The sequence below is a fragment of the Varanus komodoensis genome, unplaced genomic scaffold (assembly GCF_004798865.1).
Source record: "Varanus komodoensis strain SLA01 unplaced genomic scaffold, ASM479886v1 scaffold15, whole genome shotgun sequence".
Taxonomy (NCBI): domain Eukaryota; kingdom Metazoa; phylum Chordata; class Lepidosauria; order Squamata; family Varanidae; genus Varanus; species Varanus komodoensis.
The window spans coordinates 24,164,284-24,186,531 of NW_025335440.1; the positions used below are offsets into that span (position 1 = coordinate 24,164,284).

Consider the following 22,248-nt stretch of genomic DNA (forward strand, 5'->3'; position numbering starts at 1 on the left):
TGGGTGTGTAGATTTGTTCAGGCCTTTCATCGAACCATTGTCTTTTCATGAGACAGGTAACTTTAGGAATCATTTCATTCCCTGAACCATAGAGATTACAACTGGGCATCTGGGTTGTCACAGGTCTCTGATAAGGCTGTAGTTATTAGCTGTACAATTTCATGAGAAAGATATTAGAGCTAGGAAGATTATTGTACTGTACAAACGTGCCTTGTAGCAATGAGTGACCTTAGGTCACTGCTGAAGTATGTAACTGTTAAGCTTTTGCCATGAGAGTTCTTACAATAAAAATTGTTCTACTGCTTCAGATTCTGCTATGTCAGATTGGCAGTGTCCATGTTTGCAGGTCTGAAATCCTGTTGGTATGGTAGTAGATATAGGATTGACATAGGATTTATGGGTTTAAAAGAAATTTTCTGATGGGTGAGGTTCCTGTATTTTATCTTGACTCTAAAATAATGTCTTTTTGGAGGCAGAGAGAACTGGCAGTTTTGTTAAAAGTCTCATATTCCTGTTTCTTTGTTGAATTGGAATAGTGTGTGTATGAATGGATATTTATAATAAAAATACTTTATTTTACCCTGAGTGATTGCATAGACCAGTTACATGAAGGCCTATAACACCTTCTAGAATTAACTCCAAAAAATGATGTCCTTATCATCATGAGGGATTAGAATGCTAAAGTAGGAAGCCAAAAGATAACTGGAACAACAGGCAAGTTTGGCCTTGGACTGCAAAATGAAGCAGGGCACAGGCTGGTAGAATTTTGTCAAGAGAATACGATGGTCATAGCAACACTCTTTTCCACCAACCCAAGAGACGACTCTACACATGGACATCACCAGACGGTCAACACAGAAATCAGATTGACTATGTACTCTGTAGCCAAAGATAGAGAAGCTCTATACAGGCAGTAAAAACTAGACCAGGAGCTGACTGTGGCTCAGATCATGAGCTTCTGGTTGCAACATTTAGGCTTAAGTTGAAGAAAGTAGGGAAAAGCATTAGGCCACTCAGGTATGACCTAAATCATATCCCTGATGAATATACAGTAGAGGTGACAAATAGATTTAAGGAATTAGATCTGATAGACAGAGTGCCTGAAGAACTATGGACGGAGGTTCGCAACGTCGTACGAGAGGCAGCAACTAAAACCATCCCAAAGAAAAAGAAATGCAAGAAAGCAAAATGGCTGTCTGAGGAAGCTTTACAAATAGCTGAGGAAAGAAGGGAAGCGAAAGGCAAGGGAGAAAGAGAAAGATACAAACAATAGAATGCAGAATTCCAGAGAATAGCTAGAAGAGATGAGAATGCCTTCTTAAATGAACAGTGCAAAGAAATAGAAGAAAACAATAGAATAGGGAGGACCAGAGATCTCTTCAAGAAAATTGGAGATATGAAGGGAACATTTCATGCAAAGATGGGCATGATAAAGGCCCAAAATGGCAGGGACCTAACAGAGGCAGAAGAGATTAAGAAGAGGTGGCAAGATTACACAGAAGAACTATACAAGAAAGAGCTTAACGTCCCTGATAACCACGATGGGGTGGTCACTGACCTCGAGCCAGACATCCTGGAATGTGAAGTCAAATGGGCCTTAGGAAGTCTGAGCAACAACAAAGCTAGTGGAGGTGACAGTATTCCAGCTGAGCTACTCAAAATCCTAAAAGACAATGCAGTAAAAGTGCTACACTCAATATGCCAGCAAATTTGGAAAACTCAACAGTGGCCACAGGATTGGAAAAGGTCAGTTTACATTCCCATCCCAAAGAAGGGCAATGCCAGAGAGTGTTCAAACTACCGCACCATTGCACTCATTTCTCATGCTAGCAAAGTGATGCTCCAAATCCTACAAGCTAGGCTCCAGCAGTATGTGGACCGAGAACTACCAGAAGTACAGGCAGGATTTCGAAGAGGGAGAGGAACTAGAGATCAAATTGCCAACATACGCTGGATCATGGAGAAAGCTAGGGAGTTCCAGAAAAACATCTACTTCTGCTTCATTGACTATGCTAAAGCCTTTGATTGTGTGGATCACAACAAATTGTGGCAAGTTCTTAAAGAGATGGGAGTACCAGACCATCTTATTTGTCTCTTGAGAAACCTATATGTGGGTCAAGAAGCAACAGTGAGAACTGGACACGGAACCACTGATTGGTTCAAAATTGAGAAAGGAGTTCGGCAAGGCTGTATACTGACGCCCTGCCTATTTAACTTGTATGCAGAGCACATCATGAGAAAGGCGGAGCTAGATGAATCACCAGTTGGAATTAAGATTGCTGGGAGAAATATCAACAACCTCAGGTATGCAGATGATACCATTCTCATGGCAGAAAGTGAAGAGGAACTAAAGAGCCTCTTGATGCGGGTGAAGGAGGAGAGCGCAAGAGGTTGGTTTGAAACTCAACATTAAGAAAACTAAGATCATGGCATCCGGTCCTCTCACTTCCTGGCAAATAGATGGGGAAGAAATGGAGGTAGTGACAGATTTTATTTTCCTGGGCTCCAAGATCACTGCAGATGGGAACTGCAGCCATGAAATTAAAAGACGCTTGCTCCTGGAGAGGAATGCTATGGCAAATCTAGACAGCATACTAAAAAGCAGAGATATCACCCTGCCAACAAAAGTGCATATAGTCAAGGCTATGGTTTTCCCAGTTGCAATGTATGGCTGTGAAAGCTGGATCATAAGGAAGGCTTGAGCGCAAAAGGATTGAGGCCTTTGAATTGTCGTGCTGGAGGAGACTCCTGCGAGTCCCTTGGACTGCAAGATGATCAAACCAGTCAGTCCTAGAGGAGATCAACCCTGACTGCTCTTTAGAAGGCCAGATACTGAAGATGAAACTCAAATACTTTGGCCACCTAATGAGAAGGAAGGACTCCCTGGAGAAGAGTCTAATGCTGGGAACAACAGATGGCAAAAGAAGAAGGGGATGGCAGAGGATGAGGTGGCTAGATGGAGTTACTGAGGCAGTTGGTGTGAGCTTAGGTGGACCCGGGAGATGGTGGAGGACAGGAAGGCCTGGAGGGATGTTGTCCATGGGGTCGCGATGAGTCGGACACGATTTCGCGACTAACAACAACAACACAACATAATATGTTTATATCAAAAGATGGGAAGGCTGCCCCCAGTGGATCACCCCCACCCGTGACTTTGCAGAGCAGCTGAATCTGGTCACCGGCAGCTCAGAGCCAGGGCCCCCATATAGCTTGCCTGGGTTTCTGGCAGGTGCTTGGGCCCTTCTCACTTTCATCATCATGGCATAGGGAGTAGCAGGACAATAAGACGTTCAGGATACTAGTGCAGTTTCCAGGTAGCAGGTGAGTTTGTTTGAGAGGGGAGGGAAGCATAGGTAAACACTTGCCTGGATCAGTGCCTTGCTGAGAACTAGGAAAGCCTGGAGCCTCCAGTTCCTGGATAAGGTCTTAGGCTGCGTTGAATTAATGCCAGTATAGAGGAGCCATGGCTCCAAGGACCCAATATCAACACCTTTTAATTTGCGAGGAGATTGACTTCGTCTTCCCTCCCGCTCAGATTTCTCTATCCCCTTTGATCTTTGTTGCTGTTCTCACAGTAGCAAAGAGAAATTAATTTTCCCACCAGTACTAGATTGTTCCCTGTTGGAATGCAAAGTATTTTGGGGTCTTGAATGGGAAATAAAAATGGAACAGCTTTACAGAGGACCTGCTCTTGGTGGAGATGAAAACTGCTAGAACTGGCTTTTGATATGACTCAGCAGCTCTCCCTGAATTCTTGGGCTCTCCTTTGGGGTGTGGCCATGGGAACTGTCATTTTGGGACTGTCAAAATGTACTATTTTACCTCTGAGCACCACTGAAGCAACATTTCCTGTGAGCTTTCACGCTCCAGTGCAAAGTCTTTCTCAACTGGGGAAACAGTCAGACAAAATCATGTAAAGCTGGTATATCAATGGGTGTCATGAACAAATAAATAATAGGCCCATCTGAGCTAGTGGTGATCACCATACCAATCCAAGCAAGTAGTCTTACAGTGCTTGTAATGCCTTCCATAGTGTGAAGAATCCAGACAGGAGAAGAACTACCATATAGAACTAGTAAAAAGAAGAGCAAGAAAACTATGGACCAACTCACCAATGAGTTTCATAGAAATATTGGCCTTTGTGATGTAATTAGATTGTATTAAAAATCAAAGTCAAGTTCAAAATGAAGTATTTATTTAGGGAACTTCTGTGCTGCCCCCGCCGAAGCCTCGGGGTGGCTCACAATCATAAATAAATAACATAATATAAAACAATATAATTTAACAGTATAAATTGTCACCCTGGCCAAAGAATAAAATAAATAAATAATATTAACAATTAAAATAACGTTTGAATAAAAAAGGTCTTGCTCTGGCCTGTATCTCAGGCACCTTTGTGGCAGAACTCATAAGTGCTTTGGTCCCTACATCAGCACCATGATTGCTGTCTATTGAGGGAAATTTCCTTTCCCTTGCATCAAATCACCAAGTAAATTAAATGTTCAGATCTATATTAATGCAGGAATAGTTTCACCAACTTTTTGGGGTGGGTGGGTGGGTGGAGGGCTCTTATTATTATGTAAATGTACAAGACCAACTTCAAATATTTAGTGCAGCATATTATTGATAACTCTTGCTTTTCAGTATCTTAGTCAATTTCACATTCCATTCTGTGGCTCTCCCTTTTAAAGGCTGCTTCACTTGACATTGCAATAAGAGTACCTGCTCTCAGAATGACTTCTTTCCAGCCACATTTGGCTACTCCCCTACCTTCCTGCTTGTCGCCTCCCATTGTTGCTCATTCTCTCTAGCAAATGCTTTCACTTTACACTGAAGTAGGAGCACTTGCTGGCAAAGTGCCTTCTCTCCAGCCTTCTTTGGCTCTACCTTCCTTTCCTGCTTGCCACCTGCATCAGTTGCTACCTATAACATCTTGATAGCTGCAGTTTCTTAAGGCATGGAGCAGAGGGTGCTGAGAAGGAAGGAGGGAAAATGATGGAGGCACAGTGAAGATCACAAGGCATGGCAGGGTTTTTTGCTGCTCTGACTGGGTTACTCTCTGGTCTTTCTCAGCAACCAATAATAAAATCTCTGTCATGGCTTTGGACAATGCAGCATGGATATCAGCAACCCTAAAACAAGCCAAGGGTTCTTAAAGATAGCCTGTTTGTGAAGAATTAGCCAACAGACAGAAAGTGTGCAGGGTTTGCATGACCTCATAATTGACCGTGACTGATCACTCATGGTGGGTTGTTGTATCCTATGAACATGTTCAGGGAGTATGTCTCTGTAACTTTACTGTTCTTTAATTATCTTGCTCTGCTTCCCTAAACGTCAGTCATTGCTATGACTCAATTGGTTGGTTAATTCAAAACATGAAGCAAGTTGTTCCTCACAAAACAAATGGGCAGAATTTACAGTTCAGATTTACTTTATGTTTTGCATAGACTCTCCAAGAGATTCAATCCTGCCTTTGGTAAGTGCAGTGATGATGTAACCTTTCTTGTCTCTTCAACATACAGTGGTAGCAACCTGCAGGTTCCAGTAGCTGCTGCCTTCTTAGTGCAAATTACTCTTTCTCTGAACATTATTTGTAGTGGTTCTAAATATAGTCAGTGTGACTCAAAGTTCACAACTAAGGTTTGAAGAAAGAACAATAATTAGGAAGAAGGAGGGAATACCACATTTAAGACTACTGCAGTTGTGTCGGCAGTGAATGCCTTGAACTAGACACTTTCTGACCAAGTATGGCAATTCTTAATAACAGTTCCTTTTATATAGATCGTGTCTAGGAGGCATGGAAACAAAGTGCAAAGATTTTAATTCTGTTGTAGCAAAGAAGATTATTTGAAGACTATTTTTGAAGACTATTAAGATATACATTTTGGAAGATCGATTCCATACAGCACTGATCAAGCTATAAATACCACTTATGTCAGCTTCTGGAAGTGATGAGCATCACACTTACTTTGTGCTTGTGACTTATATGTCTTGTTTAGATTCTCCCACTTTACTCACATGCCTGATAGTTCCAGTATGGCTTGTTCCCTCCTTCTAGCTGTCCTGGGTTTCATTTCCTATGCATCACATCTTGCCTGAATCCTTGGCTCTGGCCTTTGGTTTCTTCTAGTTTGTTCATTTAGCATATTCTTCAGATAGGTATCCATCTGGTACCTCTTGAAACTCATGTTTTCCTAGCAAGGCATTGTGATTTGCCTTTACTTTCTGGCTTTCCAGGTACAGAAATGGAAGTGCTTCTCCCACAATGTTTGGATTGGAGGAAGATAAGTGGGGAGAAAAGTGAGATGGTGAGAGCTTAAGCTGTTGTTCAGGATGCTCTGTTATATAAATCTAGTTTATAGGCCAGAGCAGCACTGTGGGCCATTGCTGTGTTTATATTCAAATGGATTTTAGATTTTTGCAGATAGAAATCAAATCAGGTAAACTTCTGCATGTTTTAGTAAGAGAAACATGGCATTCTTTTAGCTTTGCCTGCAGGTGTTAGAAAGATAGCTACCCCATTTCTGTCACAAACCGCTTAAAAGAATGGAAATTTCCAGTGTCATGTTTTTCTTGGCAATGAAACATTTTGCTTCCCACATGGTATAGTAGTAGTATATTTATAATCCTATACAGGGTATGCCCGATCCATTTCTTAATGCCATGCTGAGGCTCAGAGTTAACCAGCTGCTAAAATTCCCCCAAGTCTTTATGTCCTCACTTTCTGTCCCCAGATTATATACTCTTCTTAGTAGGAAGTATCAGACTTGCTCTTGCATTTCATGCAGTGCTTTTCCAGGTGATTTCTGAACTGTGTCAGTCTCACAGTCCTGTTCAAAGGCTTTAGTATAATACCCACTCCACATGTTATGTCTCAAAAAGCTCCATCTTAGCCACTCTTGCATGTTTGCATTCCAGGCGTGTTCAGAATGTTCTTGTCAACGAATGAGCTTTGGAGGGAAAAAAAAACAGTCTGTTTGATGGGGATTTCCAATGGACAACATTCTTTCTTACATATTAGTTGCTTGGCATATGTCAAGTATGCCAGGATTCATGTCTCAATACTTTCATGTGCACTTAGTATGGTGGTTAGGAGTATTTGACTGAGGCTCAGGAGATCAGGGTTCTAGTCCCCACTTGGTCGAGAAACTCACTGGGTCATTTTGGGCCAGTCAGGAACTCTCAGCCTAACCTACCTCACAGGGTGGTTGTTGTGAGAATAAAATGAAGAGGAAGATAACTTTGTAAACTGCTTTGAGTTTCCTGCAAGAGAAAGACGAGTGGGATGTAAATGCAATTAAATAATAATAGATAAATGGTGTTAAGCTTAGGAAACAGCATTAGCTTTGGAAGAAGTTGGTTGTTGTAAAATGATAAATCTATGAATATGCATATATAGGGATCTGGAATATGGGTCTTCCTTATCAGAGACAGTAGCTGCCCTTTATAATGTCTGAGCAGAACTCAGTGAATTTGTAGGCATGGATGTTGCTTATATGGTGTTTATGTTTGTTGGCTTGTCAAGCAGTGATATACCTCAGAGCCCCTGGACATGTGTTTGGCATTGGCTGTTTCCCAGTTTGAGAGTTCAGCGCATCATATGACAGCCCAGCCTGACTGTAACTTCATTTTCATGTTCAGCTTGTTGTATGTGTGTTGGATTTCTAATAGTTTACATAGCGGCTATTGCTGCAGAGGTACTTACCTGCACCAAGTAACCCAAGGTCCATTTGGAATACTCATGTATTTGCATAGCCTTGTTTATGTAGTGCATTCATTCCTTGAAGAAAGTAATTTCTCCATGATCTGCCATCGCCATGTCTGCTAAAGGATTTGCATTTCTCATGCATGCTCTAAATGTGCTCCCAATTTAAAGTCCTCAAATAATGAGTGTGCATTTAAATTCTTGATTGTACTTAGTAAGTTTCCCTGCTATTGAAAAAGACACTGTGTATGCCTCTGTGTGTATGTCATTGGGTCCTCTTTTGCTAGGCAGCTTATTGCCCAAGCGAAACAGTTTGATACAAGTGCATCTTTTTGAAAGCTTGTCCAGGTTTGTACACTTGAGTAGACGAGCTCATTTGGGAGCACCCCAACCCTGTTGGCTTCTGGCATGTGGCTTTGACAGACTGCCCTGAAGAGACAAGACACAGCCCTCGACAGAAAGCTCATTTGTAAACAAGTTCATTTTGCAGTAATAACACTACTTCTTGCCTTTCTTCCTCAGTTTCTAGATATATTGTTTCTTGATGTGTTCACTGTTTTATATGTATATAGATGTTTAGTTTGATGCAATTTGAAACAGGATGAGACACAGAGAGAGGGGAGCTGGAACAAAAGGGCAAAGTTTGCACAAGATGTTGTCTCTCCAATCATTAATTTTCCCTCCCATTATAAAGGTATGTTATTATAGGTTGTGGTTGCTTTTATATATTTTTTAAAATGTCCTCCTTCTCTTCAAAGAGAATTAAAACAACAATCAAAATGCAAAATATATTCAGCCTGGTCTCTGTTTACCTTTGTCGTAGAACACCAAGCAAAGTGCACATCTGTTAAGAACTGACTACATGAAGAATAACAGTTTTCATACAGAGCTTTATAGTTACCTTGGAAGCAAACAGAACTGAACTTAATTGCCTACCCAGTCAGGCGATGTGAGAACTTGAAAACCTGGAGAGTAGTTAAGCATCCAGCTCTCATTAAAAACCATTAGGATTTGGGAGCTTAACTTGCAGACATCTTGATAATCCTATCTTTACTGGCCTGTCCAAAGTTGTAAACTGACCATTATCACTAAGACTAAGCCCCACAAGGCCAAGAAAAAATAAATCAAATTAATCCTCCCTTAATTGCAGGGAGAGAACACTGCATAACCTGAGGGTCAGTGCACACATGTCTATTAATCAGTTGACTGCAAAATCATGTTTTTTCAGCTTAATATTTAAAGAGGTCGCCAATTAAGTTTTATAATATAAGGCATTCAGCTTGCTGGATGCTGTAGTTGAAAAGTTGGCAGTGGGGTTTACAGCGGACTTTGAGTGGTCCTCAGGCTGAGGTATTTTAGTGCTGTTATCCGAGATCTTTTTAAATAGAGGAGCTAGGGGCGGGTTTGGGGGGGGGGGCGGGTAGAATCCCAACACTGCCCTCGGTGAGGGTAGAGCACATGTCTTCTAGGGTCTGTTCTAAGAACGAAGTAATATACATAAGATTCCAAACCACAGGTTCTTGGGCTTGCATATGTGAAACGGTCACCACAGATTAAATACTGTAGGCAAAGCATTCCATATTGTTATGCTTCTCTCTGTTGTAGCAGTTAGCCAGTTCAGCTGCTAATCACTGAGGCATGCAGGAGTCAGCATTATGCAGTCAGCAGGTAGTCTTATTTGAGGTCTGCCCTGACTCAGAAGGGAGAGAGAAGAACCATCTGGCCCCACAATGAAGAACTGAAAAGCACAGTGAGGGCATCCTACCCCACGCATGCCTTTAGCATCTGGTGACATCCACTTCCAAGTCCAATAAAAGACAGAAACTATTGATCTGGAGGAGACTAGGAAAGACCAGAATCTCTCAGGTAGCTTTCCCCAAACTTATGCCCATCGAATGTTTTGTACTATATAGCACATCATGTTAGTCATGCTGGTAGGGATGATGGGATATAAAGTCTAAAACATCTGAAGGGCACCAGGTTGTGGAAAGCTGGCTGAAGCCTGTGTTTGCTTAAAGAATCATAGTCCTCAAGGATTTCAGAGCAGGGAGTGTTGGAATTCTTGAGTCCTCCTTGCAATTCCTAGCATGCCTTTGAGTTGTACCTTTATAAATTAAAGATCTGAAGCCAAACCTAGCCTGCTAAAACTAATATAAATGTAACTATAAATATTCTAAAAACAAAAATGGTCTTGAAAAACTATATATATTCTAAAAACAAAAAGGTCTTGAAAAATTTCAAAAGTAATCAGTTTTGAAAACAGCAAAAGGAAAACCTTGTTTTAAAAAATGAATAGTCTATTGAGTCAATGTCATTATTGTGTCCTGTGACCTAAATTGTTTTGCTGGGGAGGAAACGCCCTTCCAGCAGGAAAGGTTACAGCTGCTTATCATTGCTTAGCAATTTACCATCTCCTTTCAAAACAGCAAAGTATTATTTTTATATAGACTTGGTGAAAGGAAACAATTTCTGTTTTGTCACTGTAACAGTGACTTCATTTTCCTTGTGTCCAGGATGTATTTTAATAATAATAAAAAGAAGGCTACTATAAATACAGGTACAAGTTTGAAGCATTCTTTTAAAGGTTTCCTTTACATTGCAGTAAAATTAAGTATTGAATTTAAGGTGCCAGATTGGTTACTTTCTTCTAAAATAAAGGCAAGAAGAAACATTTTTGGATTACATAGTTCATAGATCATTTAGTGTTTTTCTGTGCACAGTACAAAATGTGTATTTAGTTCCTTCTCTGTTAAAGAATTGTTTTACTATTAAAAAACTAATGTAGATTTAACTAATGTGAAATGATCAAGATGACAAGTGTAGCATGTGTGCATCCCCTCCCACTATGTTATTCGTGTTAAAACAGTGTAAATCTGCTTGTTTTCCACAGTGGTAGCCTGCAGTCTTAGCTCCTAAGCAAAAGCTGGTATCTGTCCTGAGCATACATTTCCATCAGACTCTGAAGTCAGAGTTCATGTGACCTATGAAACAATCAAGACTGCAATATAGGAGCCTTTCTGGGACAGAGAGCTGCAGGTCTGTTATTCACTGTGCTTCAGCATCACCAACCAGATAGAGCATTATCATATCTACCAGATCTATGGAACTCTGGTGATACAAGGAGCAAACTGTTCTGTTAATAAAGTAGCTGATTGCCACCTGCCTCCTCTGGCTGACCAACATTGCTTGGGCACTGACTGGTTGCTTGTTGACTAGGGCCGAGGTCAACAAGGTGGGCGTAATTAGGCACCTGCCAAGGGTCTGCCCCCCCCCCCAGCTACAGTCTGCTGAGAAGAGCCCCTAGAGTTGCCCCTCCTCCTCTTCACCACGGTAGCCTTCTTGTTTACCTGCCTCTTCCTTTGACTCTGGCAATGGAGGTGGTGAGGAAGAGAAGCCATGGATGCCGCAGCGTATTTGCTCACTGGATTTTTGAGTGGCAGCAATGACAGAAGGAGTGATGACAATGGTGGTAAGAAGGTGGGCTACCTGAGGGAGGGGCCCACTGACGGTACCTTGCCCAAGGACCCCCAGAAACCTGGAACCAACACTGTTGTTGGCTTTCTTGTCTCCTGGTTCTGCAACCACATTGCCTCCAGATTGCTAGGTCTGACAGACTTTCTTTTCTGGTTTGTAAAAGAAAGCAACATATTAATGTGACATTTCTTTACAGAGTACTGTGTAGCTGTTCACAAGCAAAATGCCAATCAGTGTGGCAAGTGTGTGTGTGCGTGTGCAAATACAGAGAGAGAATGCTTGTATTTGGCAAAGACCTTAATTCTAGTGCTGCATATTTCTGCACATAGACACATGTTGCTTCTCCTGTGATATTCCTGAGAGAAAGTATTGGACCATTCAGTGTCAGAGATGGACAGACTGCACCCTCACACCTGCACTCACAAATGTAGAGCCAGATGTTATATGTTCAAAAATGGGCAGTCAACAGTTGTCTACTACGTTTGCATTCCCAGTGGTTGCAGGAGGACTGGACCCATCATGTCACCTTGCAAAATCAGGTCTATCTGCAAACTCTCATCTTCCATAAGGCATCTGATTATGCAACCCTCATGCTTGAACATCAAGTTAGTCTATTTCCCCCCTCCCTACCAACCCACCTCATGTAAGCTCTTGCCTTATGAAGACTTTTGGTGATCTTGAAAGCTTGTATGTTTTTGTGAAGTTTTAGTTGGCCTAATAAAGATGTTATGGTAATACACATTTCATTTTCTTCTTACAGCAAACATTGGCCTTTTCTCAATTGCTCCTTGCAAAAGGATGCACTCGGGGTGGCTAATTGTGCTTCCTGCCTTTGATAATCCCAACCTTTAAGAGGGAATGCCAGCATCATTTTGCGTCATGCTTCTTGGTCATGTTACAGTGTGACAAAATGTTGGCAACTGGATCTTAGATGCACCCTTGATCTGAGCTAACATGTCTCTTCTTATGAATTAGGCATCCCAACCTCCCTGGACCTGGGCATATTTTGTTAAGGATGAATGGATTTGTAGTTCAGTCTCCATGATCTCCAGTGGAAGGAGATACTGCGAGGTCAAGAAAAGGGGAGCATCTCTTTTGAAAACCAAAGAACTAGATGGGAAACAGATGTGGGGTGGAGGGAATCCTGCGTTGGCAGTAGTGAGCAGCCTTCTGATTCACATATTCTTGGTTTCAAGAGGACCATACAAGCTTGTTAACTGGCCAGAAGAAACCGATCCAAATTAATATGCACAAATAAAAAAAGATTAATCTTTTAATATAATGAGCTAACTATCATCACTTGATCATTTAAACAGATCAAACTGCTGCTACAGGAACAGCTACAAGGGCCACTCAAAAAAAGTGTAAAAAAACTTGTTAAAAAGTCTCATCCAAACCCCTTCTGTCTTTCTAGAATGATTTAATTTTCAAAATGCTACGTAGATAGTAAGCCTTCTTGAAATCCTACCAGTTTGTCATATCACTGCCTCTGTCAAAGGATTTTTTTTTATACCAAGGACCATTGAAATGTAAAGTAATCACTATGGAAACAGAATACTTATCAAAGCTGATTACATTTTAAGTGTATAGAAACTCACCCAGTTTGCTTGATCAAAACAAGCCAAAGTGCCTTGTTTTAATCCCCAGTTTGTGCTGGGTGCCATTTCCCTAATTCCTCCAGCTCAGGCATGACAGGTGAGTAATCATCCTCTGAGGAGGAGTTAATGCTCTCATAGACAAGCAAAACCAAGTAGCCACCCTGGCTGGAGGCCTGGGAGAACCTGGGCTGTCAGTGGAGACAACCATGATTCTGATCCCAGAAGAAGAGAACTCTACCTCTGGGGCATTCCTTATAAAAATAGAAGTGTCTCATATTGGCAGTTAAAAAATAGACCGAATCAGTCTTGTGTAAGTGTGCAGGAGTGAATATCTACTAATAGGAAATTTGCATAGATTTCTTCTCCATTTTATGATGAAGCACCCTTTAAAGAAAGGGTGCTCAGTATCAAGGGAAGCATCAACATGGAGGATGAAATTGATTAAACTATTGACAGGAGGGAGATATTGGTATCTTGATTAAAAAAGGAATAGGGTGCAAGGGTGCAAAATCATAAATTAAAACAAGTTTGTGAATGCATTTCCATGTTGGGAAGGGCTCTGAAACTTAGTTCCACTTGGCAGTCTTTAAGTGTGGGAAAGGGGGTTGCCCTCAGGAACAGGCAACCCCGGTGGGCCATTTGCAGAAAGGTGTTGGTGTTGGGATTCAGGCAATGAGGAGTCCTGGCACAAAGGTGTCTGGGGTTCCAGGCAGGTGCTCATGGGAGAAATTACGGGTTGGGGTGAGGGACAAGTCACAGGGTACCTGACTGTCTTTTGGGTTGCCAGGCAAACCTTTGTACTACTGACCTTAGATTTCTAATAGCTGTACTGCTATTGTATTGTATATGACTGCTTGTGTTGAGCCTGTACCAGTCATAGTTGGAAATTGCCTGGGTATAGCTTTTTGTGTTGCCTCAAACACAAGGGTGAATACATTTCCATTAATCCATGGGCTGCTGTAGAGCTGTTTATGCGTACAAGGTAAGATTTTCCTGAACTAAGTGTCTTTCACACTGGGTTTGTTCCCAAGGACGCTTTTGAGCAAATGTGGTATTTTGCAACAGCATGAAGAGGCTGAATCTGAAATTGTTTGCACTTAAGAATGCAATTCCTGAGAGCTTTCTTTTCCCCCACCTCTACAATTGGTGTTTTTATGCTCTTTGCAGGAATTGCCCCCCCCTCGCCCCCCCGCAAGCCTGGTCTTGGCTTGGTTGACAATAATACTTCTCGGTTGTTAAATGAGCAGTAGCAACAAATTTAAACCAGAATTGGCTTTTGACCATTGTGAAAAATTAATGGACCAAAGCGTTGCTGACCATGTTGCCAGAACTGCCAAATGAATGCTGTTCAGTTGGATAGTAGTTGGTGGTACCCTAGCTAAGGGAAAAATGAAACCCATTGAGGTTTACTGTAAATGTGTGCATAGTAGTATATTATTTCCATATAATTATAATGCCACCAATAACTACCTTCATGTTTGAAGCACTGCCTGATAGGGAAGTGCATGCAGTAGACTGCAATATTAAATTATCTTTCATAAAAATTATCAGTTATTTACATATGGAAGGATCAAATTAGTATTTTATGCAATTTAATCAAAGCATGCAACACTTTACAATGTGCTGTATACCTTTCTTTTAAAGGCACACAGTCTAAAATTTACAAGCAAGGGACAGGAAAGGTTACTTTATCAGTGTGCATGAAAACATGCATGCATTAAGAACTGCTAAGCCAAAGGAGAGAGGATTTTTTCATTTACCATCTATGACAGAGGATATATTATTCTGTAACTGTTAACACCCGTGACTGAGAACTGGCTATTTCAGTTTGAAACCCTTTAAAGGGCCTGTTCTGCTACTGCTACCTCCAAGATCAGAGTTTGTTTTTCTCTCCCTGAATTATGAATAATTTTCTCTGATATTGAGAATTCTTTTTAAAAATTGTGTATTATTTGAGTTCTCTTTCATAGTGAGTTTCTGTGGATATAGTGTTGATATATTTATACTTTTTCCTTTTATTCATTCTTGCATACAGTTCTGAATATAGTGTGTACAGAAAGCTGATATACACGACTGTGACCAGCATAAACATTGCTTTGCTGAATCTATGCTCTTTGTAATCAACAATGGAGAGGAAAATACACTGAACGTTCTGGGCTGGCACCTGCCGCCATTGCATAACATTGCCTTTAAGCAGTTAATGTGTCTCTTGTGCATTCTTCACTTTCCACCAAGTTTAGAGAGAGTTGGCTTCTCACCATACCTTTGTTGCTGTGGAGGACAGCCCAGTCTGTGCATGCTTTCCAACCTTCTATAGCATGCTGACTTTGAAGCTGCTTTCTCTTCTCAGCCAAGGAAGCTGGCAGCTGCTATGTCCTGGTCACTCCTGGTTGCCCCTCCTCCTTGATCAAGACATGCTAGGAAGGAGAATGAGCAGCGGTGTTGTGGTACATTTTAAAGTGCAGGGCACTGATCACGGCAGTCCCCATAACCATGCCTCTCAAGAGCAGCCAAAAATTCAGGCAGCTGTATTGATCCATGTCAACAAAACAGGAGGAGGTGTATTGTGAAGCTGTTAATGGTTCATTTACAACTTTGTCTTTCCAAAATAACTCTTGAATTAAAGCAGGTTCACCACAGTACCTTGGTAGTGGGAAAATCCGTTTCACTTTCCCATCTTAGCTACTGTGAGGACTGTAGCTAAGCTCAAAGGGAGAAGAAAACTTTGCAGTGGGGCAGTTTCTGCTTTCTAGTGTTTTATTTAGGTTTAAATAGATTTTCCTTCTAACACTTCTCAGGATCCTTTATGTCTTCAGCATTGGATGACATAACAAAATCTGGTTTACCTTGCCTCTTGATCAAGGGGCAGCATCCGTCTATCCAGGACTTTAGAATTTCTCCTGTGATTTATAGAGAAAAGAAATACATGTTAAATATTTTCCTTTTTTGGAATGACAGATAATCCAAATTTTGCTTAACAAGAGTTTTCTGGGGTATGTATGAAGTGATCACAAATTAAAATTGCTATTACAATTGGACAAAAATCAAGAAGGAACAGATAAGATAGCTGCAAACAAGCCCCTGGGCTGAAAGTGGTTCAACACCTGTATATTATAACAAGACTTAAAGGAAATAAAATACAGAGATTCAGGTGGGAGAAGCAACATGCTGAATGTACAATCTGTAGGAAGCTCATATGGTGCCAATTTCATCCTTTGAGCATTAAAAGAAGGGCTTTTTTATTTGCAAGGTGCTTGGCTGTGTTTAGAGCTGCTCTTAATGTCATTCTTGTTTGTTTACATTTTCAATTGTAAGGTGTTTATATCTCAGCCTGAAGAATGGGATTTAGGTGTTACAACAAAAATTTACTGTAGTGATTTCATGGACCCTTCAGGAGGGCTTGCAACAGCAAAAGACCTTCATCTCCCTTCCAGTGAAAGGAATCTGGTTTAACCAGTTACAGCATGAAGCTTTTTTTCATTGGTGATAGTAGCTCCCTGTCAATTAAGCCTCTTTTTCTTGTTGTCACCATTGTCTTGTTGTCTGCATTAACAGTTTGCATGAGTCCTTGAGGGACATTGAGAGATTTCACAATCTATATGCATCTTTAATGAAATATTAAAAGGACAGGTATTAGACTATCAGTGGATGAATAAATTGTTTGATATAAACAGTATTAGACTATCAGTGGATGAATAAATTGTTTGATATAAACGTATCATTGTCTTTTTTACTATGTGCAGATTTTGCACTTCGAAAGAAGAACTGTGACAATTGTGGAATTAACACTTCTACTACAGAAGTTGCAGTTTGCCATTGTGGAATCATTTCCTGTATATTTTCAGAGGGATAGTTGTGTTTGCCTGTTGAGACTAAATGACAGAACCTCAAATACTAACGCATCTAGCTTGGCATAAGTTTTCATGGGCACTGACCACTTTCATCAGATGGTGTATGTGAAAACTTATCCCATAATAAATCTGCCCATCTTTGAGATGTCACAATACCATTTGTTGTTTTTATATGATTATAGACAGTCTGAGATGAAATATCAGTTTGTATGTGTTTGCTTAAATAGAGTGCATGCTATGTTTTAAAAATGCCTTGATTCTGAAATAATATACAGTATGATGAAATGGTCCATAGATGATTCTGCAAAAATGAAAACAATTATATTGCTTGTTAAAGGAGACACTGAGGCAATGTGGTGTGGCAGCTGGAGAACTGGAACTCAGGAGATTCAGGTTCTAGTCTCTACAGGGCCATGAAACTTACTGGATGACATTGGTCTAGTCAATGCCTTGCAGCCTAAGCTACCTCACAGGGTTATACTTAGGATGAAATGGAGAGGAAGGAACCTTGTGAGCTGCCTTGGGTTCCTTGCAAGAGGAACTACTGACCAAAACAGTAGAAACCCTTTGAGGACTCACCACTGCTACTTATTTTATATGGTGGGGTATGTCTTTAAAACGGACAGAAGGCAGAGATGTGCATGGACCACCTGCTTTGCAAGCAACCTGGATGCCGCACTTGTGTCATAACTTCTTCTTGCAGTAGAACCACCTGATTGATTCCTTTGGAGCAAGCTAGGATATGCAACCATACCCTGTCCTCTGTGTCGAGGCTTGTTTGGAAGCCATTGACCTTCATTCCCAGTTCCGATGGTTAACTGTTGCTTCGTGGGTTGTTCACTTGCTCATAGAAGAGAGAAGCAAAGTGAGAGCTTAGCAACTGCTTGAGCTGTTTGATGCTCATGCATATTTTTGCTTATTAAAATGAGATTTGAACATACACATTTTCTCTGCAGAGAGCAAAGGAGGTATTTGTTTCGCTTCCTTTTGGATATTGTTTGTCTGAACATGAGCACTTACTATACCTTGGCTGTGTATAGGTTTCCAGGCAGGACATTTGATCCTTCTTTTGCTTAAAGAACTCTACATGGCTTTAGTGTTTGGGGAATTGGCAGCCCTTTGGATCCTGTCAGGTGCTTGCAGATCAAACCAGAGCATTTTCTTAAGCTCACACTTCATACGTGTTAAAACAACAGGGCAAGTAAGAAGGTGCTGATGGTGACTTTGAAGCCTCTGTCTTCAAAGTCACCAAGGTTCAATTTGAATGCCAGGAAGTACTTCCTGACCGTTAGGACCCCAAAGGGTATGGAATGGGCTTCCATGGGAGGTGGTTGAAACCACATTGGTGAAGATGTTCAAGGATAGGCTGGACATGCACATGGTAGGCCTGTCATGAGCTGAGCTGGCTGGAGCTAAGTTAGACTAGATCGCCTGGGAGGCACCTTTTGACTTGCTGTTGCTTTGTTTCTATGTCTTCTTAGGTTTGCTGAAGCCTGAGCATTTGCTAGAGACTGTTTTTTTGTCTGCGTGCATATAGTGAGCAAAGTATATATTCTAAAATAATACTTTAACCTGTTGTTAAAATAAAGTATTACAGAACAATATTCACTTTTTATAAAAGGGTTGCCTGCTTAAATTTCTATAGATCAGGTGGGCTGGGAGTCTAAAAAGAAAGAACTTTTAATAAATGGAACATTTTGTTGGTTTTCTTTTTCTTTTGGAGCATTAGTGCTTGACACATGAAAACAACTGGCTTGTCCGTTTTTCATTAACGGCTTATGAGCTGAGAGTTTGAGTCTCTTCTCTGACTTGTTGCCTGCCATAGTTGGGAACTATGGCAGCACAATGTATCTGAAGCCTTCTGCGTCAGAAGGGAAGGTTCACAGGCCTTTTACAAAATGCTCACAGCTTCATTTTCTTCCACTGTTCTGCCCCCACCTTATCTCAGTCGTTGAGTCATTCCTTTAATATGAAAGAAAACCCACGCAAGTTCCTGGTACAGCAGGGCTGAGAGAGAGCTCATTGACAAGGAACAGAAGAAGCCTGTTTTGGAATGAGCTGCCTGGTGGTCTCTCACCCCAGGGTTGCCTTCTTGTCTTCTTCAAGGTGTCTTCCACCATGCAGGATGCTTGTAGTAGCACTTATTCTTGTCACCAGGGTAGGATTTTCTTCTGGTGCTTTAGACCCTATTTCCAGCAAAGTGGATAGAATCACTGGTGTCTCCAAATCATATACTCTTCTTATGACTTGTTTTGGTGGCAGGAATCTACATGACTGAGTTTTCTGACTTACCTTCTGGAGCCTGATATCCTTCCAGATGTGTTAGACTACAACTCCCATCAACATCAGCTGGCACAGAACTGATCATGCTTACTTTTGGATGGTGGTAGCTGAGCTTAACACACCTGGAGGGCACCAGGTTGGGGAAGGCTGATTTAGGCCAGACATTGAATCATGTGGATGAAATATCTGCATTTCTGTATTATTTCATATTATTGCTAGGGGTTCCTCATTGCATTTAAATTGGAAAAAGGAGACTGATAGAATTAACTTGGAACTCTGAAAAAGCCAAATACACATACAAACTGAATACTTGGATATTCAGTCTCTGGCGGTCCCTTGGGGACCCTTACGATGCATACATAGATAAATGGCATGTACTGGTCTATAAATCTATTCTTACCAACATAAGTAGAAAGAGATTGTATATTTGATGTGATTAACTGTTTTGAGGACCCAGTGCACCAGAGAATTGCTTTATGCAAAATAAGAAGCTGATGTTTCATTGCACATGGATGCTATTTTGAAGTTATCTCAGCCTAGAAAAGCAGCCTGTCCTTTTTGACTTTTTATATAGCCACGTATATGGATTGATTTTCTGTTCCTGCCAGCTTACAGTATATCATTTTATTGCACCAGCCTTTGAAATAGAAAGAAATAATGATAGGAAATAATCTCCCCCTCCCAAATATTTTTCCTGGTTTCTTTCTTATGAACAAACAATGAGAACAGCTCATAAAAATTATCTCTGCATTACCAGTTTTGAACACTGATCATTTCCTCAAATCTTTACTCATTCCTCTAGCAGATTAAGATGCAGTTTATGTGGAAATGTAAACAACCTACTTTAGAATGGGAGCAGAGAAATCTATACAAAGTGAGTCATAAGACTGCCAAATTTGACAAGGTCACACATCTCCAAATTCCACTCATTGTCAGATTCAGAAACTCAATGGGGTGAAAACAGCAATAGGCAGAATGGTATTTCTGTCTCTAGATGGATATCCCCGACATCTAAGTCAAGAAAATATGGAATAGCTATTGGGAAAACTGTAATCTGGGTACTCTTTGGAAATTCCAAAATCTTACCATAATTTAACAATAATCCATGCACTGCTGATTTCTAAGCCTGGCACCTGAGGAATGTTATGCAGAGATTTCTTTAAGATCTGCTCACAGAAAGGAACATCAGGATAACCAGGCAGACTTGCAAAGGAGCCCCTTTAATGGTAACAATTTTTAGACATTAGCCATGCTATTCTGAGGCAGCAAAAACAGCAAAGTCTTGTCTTGTGACACTTAAAAGATTAACAGATTTATTCTGGCATGCTTTTGTCGACTATGATGCAACTGATTCTGATGACATGGGCATAAAAGCTTGTGCAGGAACAAATTGGTTAGTCTTTAAGGTGCCACAAGACTCTTTGTTCTTTAAAAGTATGGTATTTGTTGAAGTCTGAGCCATAATAAAACTTAAGGTGTATCAGACCTAGTCCAGCCAATCCAGTATTCTGTACGTTGAAATTGGGGTAGTGGTGGTAGAATGCGTTAGAAGTTGCTTTGACTTCAAGGGATAGAATGGGGCATAGATAAAGTGTCTTTGGTAACTGGAGTTTATGGACTCTCCAAGAATTTACTACTGGTGCCAAGAAGCAAAAGCCCGCCCTCCTCCACAGCTGGCAGTAGGAAGTTGCAAGGTGACCTTTTGAAGGGTTTTATGAGAATACAGTTAAGTGGAGCTTTGACATTAGTGCCAATCTGGGAATGCCAGTTGATTGAACTCAGCTCTGAGAAGTTTCCAGAAGGCTGTCATTCTCTTGAGTAGGAGATTGCCAGACTAGAGTGCCCCCGTGAAGCAGTTATGCCACTATTTGGGCGAAGGCTTCTCTGTGCCTGTATTGAGCACAGCAGGGCAATTGGCCAGCTCAAACATGGAAAAGGCTACTGATTTTAAAGAGGGAAACATTGTCTGCAATAAACACTAGGCAGCGGGCCATGCTCAGCACTTTAAGACAATCTAAGGCAGTGATGGCGAACCTTTTAGAGACCGAGTGCCGAAACTCCAACCCAAAACCCACACTGCAATAAAACCCGAAAACTGAGGTTTTAGTTCAGAAAAAACAGCTCACAGCCAGCCCAACAATATATACATCCTTGGCAGCGGACTGACCGACGAGTTGTGGCTAATGAGTCATGGCTCGTGACATCATCACCTGGCACTGCTACTCCTTTCCGAGCATGCGCATGACCCCTATGTGCGCTGTTACCTGATGCACGGTTGCTGGGGTGATGCTGGCACGATGTGGCTTGCGTGCTGACAGGGCTCTGCGTGCCGACTGTGGCAAGCGTGCCATAGGTTCGCCACCACTGGTCTAACCCTACCCTGGTGCACACCCCTAACCCTAATAGAGGGCTAAAGTTTCAGTGAAAATAGGACGATTTTGAAAAAGCCTTCCTTGAGTAGCTTTTTCTGCACAGCTCAACATTTCTGCCCATTCTTAACACAATAAAACCTGAAAACTGAGATTTTAGTTTAGAAAAAAACAACTCATAGCCAATCCAAGCAAATAAATATATATCCTTGGCAGCGCACTGACCAGCCACGCAAAAGCTTGGAGGAGTCGCGGCTAATGAGTTGCTGCTAGTGACATCATTAACTGGCTCCATTACTCCTTTCTAAGCATGTGCATGGCCTCTAAGTGTGCTGTTCTCCGATGCTCGGCTGCTGGGGCATTGCTGGGGCAACTTGGCTTGCGTGCTGACAGAGAGGGCTCTGTGTGCCCTCTGTGGCACGTGTGCCATAGGTTCGCCACCACTGGTCTAAGGGGTAGTATGTCCCACTATTCTTAATTTAGGACAGAGCTTCCACCTCAAAATCCATCTTTTCTGTGAAGCCTTTGTCAGATCTACCTAATAGTCATCTGCTCAGGGCCAGAACATATGCTTAAAAGTACCATCAGAAAGCAGGACAGGATACAGTGGCAGCTGGTAGGGGCAGATGGCAGGGCAGCGAATGATAAGTGAAGTTAAGGGGTCACAGTATATAGCTGCTTTCCTCTGGTCTCTGCATCACACCTCCAGAATGACTCTTGTCTGGCAAGCACCCACTCATTCTCTGCTGCTTGGAGGGTCAAGTGAAGTAAGGACTAGAGAGCGTTCCGCACTTCCTTGCTCCAGTATTTTCTGGTGTAAATATGCCCCTGGGCTTCACACACACACACACACACACACAAACACACACACACGGATGGTCAAGTGAAGTAAGGACTAGCGAGCATTCCACACTTCCTTGCTCCAGTATTGTCTGGTGTAAATATGCCCCTGGGCTGCTCGCTCGCTC

At 41.5% G+C, this 22,248-nt stretch overlaps 1 protein-coding gene across 2 annotated transcripts in view; it reads left to right on the forward strand.

The window, feature by feature from the left end:
• The window catches only part of NEBL (nebulette), a 157,066-nt gene that overhangs the window by 26,231 nt on the left and 108,587 nt on the right, over positions 1-22,248 (forward strand). The window lies entirely within an intron of this gene.